We start from the raw sequence: 10,923 nt of genomic DNA on the forward strand, positions 1-10,923 counted from the left end.
ACGTAAGGAAAATGGTTTCATACTATGTGGGTACAATTTTATTAACTAGAAGCATCTGTTTTAACTGAAAGAAGGACCTGCATTTCCATCTTTTTCATTAACAGCATTGGGACTGACTCATGTAGTCTTAATGAGAAATCTGCTTCCTGTCCCAGAGCTCTAAGTCCACAGACTGTAATTACAGTGATGTATTGGTCATGAGGAGACAGGGAATTAATCTGCTCCACTGGTGGTTAAAAGCCATTGGCATAATCAGGAAACACAGAGAAATGGAGACTTGTTGACAGTTATAGTAAAACCCCCTATTTTGTAGCACTGTTTCTCTTTGCTAGTTTATCTTGTATTTATCTGTCAGCAGATAGTCTTCCCTTTATTGAATGATACTTCCAGGAGCATTTCCCCTTTGAAAAGCAGATCTTTGCAGCTGCTGTTTATGAATCTTGTATCCAGCTGAGCCAGTTCCAGGGAGCTGGCAAAATCTGGAAAACGGATCATTACTGTGCTTCATCAAGACAAGAATATCTATCATAGACTTTAAAGTTAGAAGGTCTAGTCAGATCTCCTGCACATTGCAAACCACAGAACCTCACGCTCCCATTCCTATAATAGAGGCCTAACCTCTGGGTGAATGAATGAAATCCTCAAATCTGGGTTTAAAGGCTTCAAGTCGCAGAGTACCCACCATTTATACTAGTTTAAACCTGCAAGTGACACATTTCCAATGCTGCAGAGGAAGGCAAAAGCTTCCCACTGTCTCTGCTGTTCTGGCCTGAGGGGGAAATTGCTGCTTGCCCCAAATATGGTGATTTGACTCTAAGCACATGGACAAGACCCAGCAGTTGGACACTTTGGAAGAACTTCTCAGTAGTAACTTGGAGTCCTCCCCATCTACAGGTTGAACCTCTGTCATCTGGACCCTTGGGACTTGACTGGTGCCGCATGAGAGAATTTGCAGGACTATGTGAGATTAATATTGTGTAGCACATTACAAACACTTTCACTGCTGCCTGAGCTCTTAGAAGACATTTGGGGTAAATTACAGCTAAATAACAGCACAGAACACTGAGAGCCAGGACTGGTGGCTGTAAAGAAACTTTATGGGACCACGAGAAACTTGGCCACACCCATGATAAATGGTCATCTGGTGAACTAAAATCATGCCAGATGATGGATGTTGCCAGATGAGAGAATTCCAGATTAGAGAGGTTCAACCTGTAGTGTCCCATCAATAGCTGTGTTTGTTACATCCCCTAGTGTCTCTCCATGATCATTTTTCTGACTCCTTTTTCCTTCTGATGAGGCAGGATGTTCGCTGAGTGAACTTTATTCCTGTGTGCAGAGTTTACAAAACACCTAGGCAACAATTAATCCTGTGTGGTGCCTCAGATATACAGGGTCCCTTGGATAAGTTTCACCATTTTATTATTTATATGCCACAGCAAGTGTACTGATCATTCTCCAAGATACACCCAATCCAGGTCCCTGCCCAGTCTAATACAAACAAATCCAGTACTTAGGACAACAGTTGAGAAACTGGAAGATGCAGCAATCTCAGTAGGTGATGCAAGAGTGGGGCGGTAGCATCTTCATGAAAAAAGGAGATCAGAAGGACAGGGGAGGCCATTGATGGACAGGAAATGAGCAGTTGTGCCAAAAGGGTGCATCTGGGGCATGGGACAGGTCAGAGAAGGTCTGAGGCCAGGAATGGGAGATGGGGACATACGAAGCACTGAGCAAAAACAGATAGAGAAAAGCCTAGGAAGCCAGAGGAGAGTGAGACCTGGATGGCCACAGCGTTTCAGGGGTGTAATTTTTTTGGAAGTAGAAGGCAGCGATAGGGTAATTGAATTATGACTGAAAATCTAGCTACAGCAGCTGGGGCACTTAATTCTCCTTCCTCAGAGTTCTGAAAAGCTGGATATGATTAGCTTAGTGAACAGTCCAGCGTAATGTGGTTTGCTGAATGTTTTGCTGTGCATTGTGATTCTGTTGTGTTACAGAGACTGATTGCTCTCATGACTCACAGCCATGAGCAGAGCAAGGATGAGAGGAAACAGGACTTTGTAGTGAGAGCACTAGCCTGGGACTTGAGACCCATGTCCAATTATCTCTTTGGTTGCAGGTTTCTTGGGCAAGTCATTTGGTGTCTCTATTCACCTGTTGTACAACTGGCATGGGGGCCACATAGAATCATAGAACACTAGGACCGGAAGGGGCCTCGAGAGGCCATCGAGTCCAGTCCCCTGCCCCGACGGCAGGACCGACCACTATCTACACCATTCCTGATAGACATGTATCTAATCTGTTCTTAAATATCTCCAGCGAGGGAGATTCCACAACCTCCCTTGGCAACTTACTCCAGTACTTGACCACCCTGACAGTTAGGAACTTTTTCCTAATGTCCAACCTAAACTTCCCTTGCTGCAGCTTAAGTCCATTGCCTCTTGTTCTCTCCTCAGAGGCCAAGAAGAACAAGTTTTCTCCCTCCTCCTTATGACACCCTTTAAGATATCTGAAAACCGCTATCATGTCCCCCCTCAATCTTCTTTTTTCCAAGCTAAACAAGCCCAATTCTTTCAGCCTTTCTTCATAAGTCATGTTCTCCAGACCTTTTATCATTCTAGTTGCTCTTCTCTGGACCTTCTCTAATTTCTCCACATCTTTCTTGAATTGGGGTGCCCAGAACTGGACACAATATTCCAGCTGAGGCCTAACCAGCACAGAGTAGAGCCGTAGAATGATTTCTTGTGTCTTGTTCACAACACACCTGCTAATGCATCCCAGAATCATGTTTGCTTTTTTTGCAACAGCATCACACTGTTGACTCATATTTAACTTGTGATCTACTAGAACCCCTAGATCCCTTTCTGCTGTACTCCTTCCTAGACAGTCTTTTCCCATTCTGTATGTGTGAAACAGATTATTCCTTCCTAAGTGCAGCACCTTACATTTATCTTTATTAAACTTCATCCTGTTTACTTCAGACCATTTCTCCAATTTATCTAGATCATTCTGAATTATGACCCTATCCTCCAAGGTAGTTGCAACCCCTCCCAGCTTGGTATCATCTGCAAACTTAATAAGCGTACTTTCTATGCCAATATCCAAATCATTAATGAAGATATTGAACAGAACTGGTCCCAAAACAGACCCCTGCGGAACCCCACTTGTTATGCTTTTCCAGCAGGATTGAGCACCATTAACAACTACTCTCTGGGTACGATTAGCCAGCCAGTTATGCACCCACCTTATTGCAGCCCCATTTAAGTTGGACTTGCCTAGTTTGTTGATAAGAATATTATGCGAGACCGTATCAAATGCTTTACTAAAGTCTAGGTATACCACATCCACTGCTTCTCCCTTATCTACGAGTCTCGTTATTGTGTCAAAAAAAGCTATCAGGTTGGTTTGACATGATTTGTTTTTTACAAAACCATGCTGGCTGTTCCCTACCACTTTACTACATTCCAAGTGCTTGCAGATGACTTCCTTAACTACCTGCTCCATTACCTTTCCTGGCACAGAAGTTAAGCTGACTGGCCTGTAACTTCCTGGGTTGTTCTTATTCCCCTTTTTGTAGATGGGCACTATATTTGCCCTCTTCCAGTCTTCTGGAATCTCTCCTGTCTCCCATGACTTTCCAAAAATGAGAGCTAACGGCTCAGCTACCTCTTCTATCAGCTCCTTGAGGATTCTAGGATGCATTTCATCAGGCCCTGGTGACTTGCAGACATCTAATTTTTCCAAATGGTTTTTAATTTGTTCTTTTTTTATTTCAAAAACTAACTCTAACCCTTTTCCACCAGCATTCACTATGTCAGGCATTCCTTCAGACTTCTCTGTGAAGACCGAAACAAAGAAGTCATTAAGCATCTCTGCCATTTCCAAGTTCCCCGTTACTGTTTCTCCCTCCTCACTGAGCAATGGCCCTACCCTGTCCTTGGTCTTCCTCTTGTTTCTAATATATTTACATAAATTATAAAATACATAAATTATATACATAAATTGCTTAGATTGATAACATGATGTACTCCAAAGACTCTTGTTCTATAATAATTTCCTGCATTATAGGCAGGTACCAGTAGTCTTAGGCCTTACTGATGTTCTCTATTGTTCGGACGTGGTATGCCTCATTATGTACTTATGCTGGTGAAAAATAAGGAGTGACTCTCTTGAACATGAGCTATCCCAGTGTAAGTGGGGTCAGAATCAGAATTCAAGCCACTTTGACCAGCCCCTCCGCCTCATCTGATCTGGAGAGTCTATCTTGTTTCCACTGGTGTAAGAAAGATCCAAATCACTACTTCAATATTCCATTACTTAAAAAGGGCTCTAGAGGAGACCCTGGCAATTACAGACCGGTAAGTCTAACGTCAGTACCGGGCAAATTAGTAGAAATAATAGTAAAGAATAAAATTGTCAGACACGTAGAAGAACATGATTTGTTGGGCAAAAGTCAGCATGGTTTCTGTAGAGAGAAGTCGTGTCTTACTAATCTCTTAGAGTTCTTTGAAGGGGTTAACAAACATGCAGACGGGGGGATCCAGTGGACATAATATACTTACATTTCCAGAAAGCCTTTGACAAGGTCCCTCACCAAAGGCTCTTATGTAAATTAGGTGGTCATGGGATAGGAGGAGAGATCCTTTCATGGATTGGAAACTGGTTAAAAGACAGGAAACAAAGGGTTGGAATAAATGGTAGATTTTTACAATGGAGGGGGGTAACTAGTGGTGTTCCCCAAGGGTCAGTCCTGTGACCAATCCTGTTCAACTTGTTCATCAGTGATCTGGAGAAAGGGGTAAGCAGTGAAGTGGCAAAGTTTGCAGATGATACCAAGCTGTTCAGGATAGCCAAAACCAAAGTAAATTGTGAAGAACTTCGAAAAGATCTCAGCAAACTGAGTGATTGGGCAGGAAAATGGCAAATTAAATTTAATGTGGGTAAGTGTAAGGTAATGCACATTGGGAAAAATAACCCCAATTATACATACAATATGATGGGGGCAAATTTAGCTACAACAGATCAGGAAAGGGATCTTGGAATTATAGTGGATAGTTCTCTGAAAACATCCACGCAGGGTGCAACGGCAGTCAGTAAAGCGAATAGGATGTAAGGAATAATTAAAAAAGGAATAGAGAATAAGATGAAAAATATCATACTTCCCCTATATAAAACTATGGTACGCCCACATCTTGAGTACTGCGTGCAGATGTGGTCTCCTCACCTCAAAAAAGATATACTGGTGTTAGAAAAAGTTCAGAAAAGGGCAACTAAAATGATTAAGGGTTTGGAAAGGGTCCCATATGAGGAGAGGCTAGAGAGACTGGGACTTTTCAGTCTAGAAAAGAGGAGACTGAGGGGCGATATGATAGAGGTATATAAAATCATGAATGGTGTGGAGAAAGTGAATATTGAAAAGTTATTTACTTGTTCCCGTAATATAAGAACTAGGGGACACCAAATGAAATTAATGGATAGTAGGTTCAAAACTAATAAAAGAAACTTTTTCTTCACACAGCGCACAGTCAACCTGTGGAACTCCTTGCCAGAGGAGGCTGTGAAGGCCAGGACTCTAACAGAGTTTAAAATAGAGCTTGATAAATTTTTGGAGGTTAGGTCCATAAATGGCTATTAGCCAAGGGTAAAGTATGGTGCCCCTAGCCTTTAGTTAAAGGCTGGAGACAAATGGCAGGAGACAAATCGCTTGATCATTGTCTTCGGTTCACCTCCTCTGGGGCACCTGGCACTGGCCACTGTTGGCAGACAGGATACTGGGCTGGATGGACCTTTGGTCTGACCCAGTATGGCCGTTCTTACTTCTTGGTTTAGGCTCTTAAAAAAAAAAAAATCTGTTGCGCAACTGACAGCAGTTGCTGGTGAAAAGCTCTGGCATGTGGTGCTTTTTGGTTTAAAGCTGGTGTTTTGGGAATTGTCTGGAATTCATTTTGACCTTTGTATAGATTTAAGGTTTGTCAGATGCTGCCAGATCTATCAAGATGGGAATAACTGTGTTGAACATTTTACTCAGGGCACAGTTTGCTAAAATCTGGAATATGGATCATTACTATGTTTTATCAAGACAAGAATTTTCATAATAGATTCCTAGACTTTAAGGTCAGAAGGGACCATCATGATCATCTAGGCCGACTTCCTGCACATTGCAGGCTACAGAACCTCACCCACGCACTCCTATAACAGACCCCACCCAACCTCTGGATGAGTTACTGAAGTCTTCAAATCTGGGTTTAAAGAGTACAAGTTGCAGAGAATTTGCCATTTACCAGTTTAAATCTGCAAGTGACCCATGTCCCTGCAGACAAATCTGCTGCAGACAAAGTATGGAAAAACCCCTGTCAGCCTGAGTGTTCATGTGAACCTTTTTCCATGTCTACAAGTGCAGGGAATGTTTCAGTATCTCCTCCTGTATGGAATTCGTTAACCTTAGTCCTTCCTCCAACAATTGACTCTTCATCAAACAGTGTTGACAAGCAGCCATTACTGTTCCAGGAGGTTTTCTTTTAAGTGACTTGTTCCTTTGGGTTTTCCATGGAAATTTGGAATCTTGTGTAACCACCCACAGGACTCAAACCTGGGACCTCCTTCTTGAGCCAAAAGCCATCTGGCTCTCAGCTCGTGCTGTAGAAGATACTCATTCTTTCTCTCTGTAAGTGGTTTGTTCCACTACATTGGACAGTGAACCACACCCCTAGGTGCGTGGGTTAAATTTCTGTAGCAATCTGTTTGGCAGGGGCTTGGCTTCAAGATTAGTTATGATGTCCTTCAATGTGTGAATTTTTCCTCTAGCAGATTGCATACTGTTGTCAAGTACTCAGGGATGTTTTTTTAATTTTTTTTTGGTTTGGTTTTCATTGGAGGATCTATTTTAGAGCAATTTTGCTGGGAATTTGCCTGCATTGACTCTCCTGAGCAGGACAGAAATAGGACAAACTGTAGGTTACAGATTCCTGCAGGCAAATTCTGATTCTACGGTCTTCTTCTTACGTTAATTTCTTTTTTTAAGTGTTTTGTGTCTTGTCCCATCGCTTTCATCCTTCCTTCCTTGTCCCCCTTCCCACTGCCCATCCAACTGTAATGCACTGCCACTCACTTATTTCCATTCAGTCTCTGGTTTCACTTACTCTCCTCTGGCTGCTTTAATTTTTCTTTATGGAAACTCGGAGCCTTTCTGTTTCCAGGATGTTTAAATCTGGAGATGTATCTGCAGCTGAAGGTGGGCACTGTTTTACGCTGTTTATCTTAATTGACTTCAAAAAGGATTGCTCCAGATGTACTATTGGGTAACCCAGAGCAGAATCAAATCCTGCTGACTGAATATAAATTCAGACTCTGGTCAGTGGTAGATCATCTGCCAAGTGTGTCTCATTCAAGAAATCCCCTTGTTCCTCCAACCAAATATCAAAACATCTAGTTCACTTAACAAGTTCAGCTGCTGGAGATCAGTGAAGAAATTAATCAGAGTATTATTGAGTCAGATGCACCAAGTGAGGATTTGTCCCGCTGTTAAATTATATGGAAGCATTAATAAATTGGCATTTTATTTGCTTTGAATAAAATGTCATAGGCTGAAAATCTAATTACAATTTGCAGTGACTATTGCAGCATCCCTTTTTCATAAATGTTAAGGCCAGAGAAGACCATTGTGACCATCTAGCCAAGGGTTTCCCAAACTTTATATAGTTGGGACCCATTTTTTTTTCAGTACCTCTTTTTGCGGCCCAAAAATATAAACACTTAGTGAAAAAATATTCATTTTTTATGTTTATTATTTGTACAATAGTACATAATGATCATTTGTATACAGCAAATGCTCATTTTACGTGGCTTCACACTGCGTAAAACTCACATTAATGCGAGTTTTGCACAATGTGAAGCTGCTGGGCTGTCAGCCTGCCTAGCTTCCTGCAGCTGCAGGCAGCCTAAGAGCCCCTTCCCCTGCTTTTCAAGAGCGATGTAGGCACTGCTCTGGGAAGGTAGAGGGAAGGCTTTTAGCCCGTCTAGCTGCCCGCTGGGTGGGGGCAGCCAGGCGGGCTAAAACCCTCTTCCCAGAGTGGTGTAGTTAACACCCCTGCCAGCTCAACGCCCTCAACTCCTCTGTCCCCATGGCCCCAGCTCACCTCCCCCAGAAGGGGGCTCCAGCCACATGACCGGGGCTCCCTCCAACCCCCATGCCACAGCCGTCCTGCATGCCTGGGCCCCGACCTCCTCCCACGCCCCGGTTCAACCCCTCCCTTGCCTGGGTCCACCCCCCTGTGCGGAGGGCTCCAGCTCCCTGTTGTGGGCGCTCCAAGCCTGGAGCCCCAGCGAAGTGGCTGCATACCTTGAGGGATTACTGTGTTTTTCTAAGGACTGGTTTGTTTGGTCTTTTTCCCCCTCCAAGGACTGGTACTGGGCTGCGGAACTCACTGAGAAATGCTGATTTAGTCTGATTTGCAGAACACATGCCAGAGATTTCTGCCAAGTTCAAAGCTACTGGCTGGGGAAGAGCATCTGTCTTAGAAATACTCTTTCTTTCTAGCCCATTTCTTGATGTACATATCCTAAACCAAAGGACAGATTAATAAACCAGCCTGGACATAGACGTAAGGAAATCCTTCATGTGTTCAAAAAATAAGCAAACGTATTATCTCAGTAAAATGTGGTATGATAACAGATCAATAAAATGGTGTTTGGATTTTTTTATTGGTTATCAAAATTCATCAACTCTGTTTGGAATCCAGCTCTTCCTTGGATAGCATATAGCACTGTATTATAACATCTTTGACAGCCACTGGAAAGATGAATGATCTCAGTAAAGAGTTACAGATGTTCTACAAACTTTCACATTAAGCGATATGTATAACTGAACCACAAAAGCAATTGACTTTCCCAGGCTGACTGTGTTTGTGAAGAGGAAATCTGGAAAGGAGTGTTCATTGCTAAATGTAATTTGAAAAAAAATACTGGAATTATTGTAAAGAGCTTTGATACACACTCGGGAATTGCAGCTGCTGTTACTTCTGTTTCTAAGATGGTTCTTAATTATTATATTAGTCAAAGCCATGGTCTTCTAGTGCACATCCTCTGACTTACAAAACCATCAAAGTGTAGAACAATCCAGCAGACAAAGTGGATGGGAGAACTGTGATATTACTCCAAACAAATCACCTGAGAGGATTCCCAAAACCTATAAGGGAACATAACTCCTGTAGATCTGAGATTGACAGTGGATTATTTTGCAGAAGGTGGCATTTTTTGGAGCTTTTGTAAGTCTTTCATGGATATTTGAACAGCATGCTTGTCCATTGTTTGCAATTTACTTCTTGGTATTTATCAGTAGGTGTGGTTCAGTTGGAGGCTCTGATAAGCAATATTTTCTTTTTTCTTTGTGTATAGGATTGAATCTTGATAGATGTTGGATTAGAAGAGCCCAAGTTATGTACATTTGTTTGGATAGCACATGAGAAATGTAGAGAAGATATTTACATTTTGCAAATTGAGACCTGTGTGAGGCTGTGTAGCTTTTCTGTTATTATTGAAGTTTCTAACAATTGTTTTTAAAACTGAAGCTTTTGGTTTGAATAAAACTTGGTTATGGCATATTGGCAAGAGATGACAGAGAAGTCATTTTGCTATTGCCTATATTGTGCCTATTCTGTGGAGAAACAAAGGACTCCCGGTTCCAGTCTGGCATTTTGGGCCAGATGTACATTTGCTCAAAGGGAACCTTTCCCTTCTCTCTTCTCCCCCCGCCCCCAAGAAAGCCCAAACCCCATAATTATTTTGTTTGCTAGTATTTTTTCATTCCTTTAAAGCCCCTTTTTATGAAATGTTCCCTGAAATACCTGAGTATTTTCATACTAAATTGTAAATCAAAAGTTATTGATTGTTATAATGTCACCTACCATAATTGAGCTTTGGGCTTCATTGTTGCTTAAATTTCCAATTCTGTGAGTCTCCTTGGGGCGGTGGGGGGAGGTAAAAAAGAAAATTTCCTAATACCTTAAATTAGTCTACAAATAGTGAAACACAATGCAATCTCTAGTTTTGGGTTGATGCTGTAAATATATATTTATGAATATCTAAAGAATTCTTTAGATATATATTGTGTAGAATTATTGAAAATTCAAACAGAAGACAACATCTCCTATAGATTTATAGAAATTGTATAGGTTCTGTTGAGTTAGTCATTAATGAATCCTACTGAACCGAAAATCCCTAATACAGCTTTATGGTCTTTCTAACGCTCTACCATAATATATTTGATATAAAGTAGACTCGAAGCACATAGTAATACTTAACATAGGGATTTGCTTATAGCCAAGGGTACTTGCTGCAGGATTTCATTAAAAAAAAATCTTCTTTTCAAAGCATTAGATTGCTGGGATTTCAGGAAATGTTTCCCAAAGCTGGCTCAGGATGGGTTCTGTGAATTGTTTTTCCTACTACTGATCTTCAGAGTAATTTAAGTCTAATAATGATATAAGCAGCAGTTCCTACCTGCCTGTCACATTCTCTTTGATCTATCAGTGTTCACCTCATTTACTCTCGATTCCACTGTATGTTTGCTTGGTTGTTTGTTCTCTTATTGAAGTGTTTCAATCTAGAACTATCTTAATTTACGCATGACAAGGTGGACGAGGCAATGTATTTTACTGGATCAGTAAAAGATATTATCTCATCCCCCTTGTCTCTGACATCTTGGGATCAGCACGGCTACAACACATCATGCTACTGTATTTGTTGTAATTGTGAATCAAACAGAATCAAAGTGCCGGCTTCAGCTGGTGGAGGGGGTGGGAGGAGGTATCCTGTTTCCCAAGGATGGCTCCATGGCTGGTGAAGACAAGATCCTTTGTGTTACAGTTATTCTTGTCATTTTCATAGTCAGATATGGGGAAAAATCTTTGATGAAAAAATTTT

Source organism: Carettochelys insculpta, chromosome 19 (assembly GCF_033958435.1).
Source record: "Carettochelys insculpta isolate YL-2023 chromosome 19, ASM3395843v1, whole genome shotgun sequence".
NCBI classification, from domain to species: Eukaryota; Metazoa; Chordata; order Testudines; family Carettochelyidae; genus Carettochelys; species Carettochelys insculpta.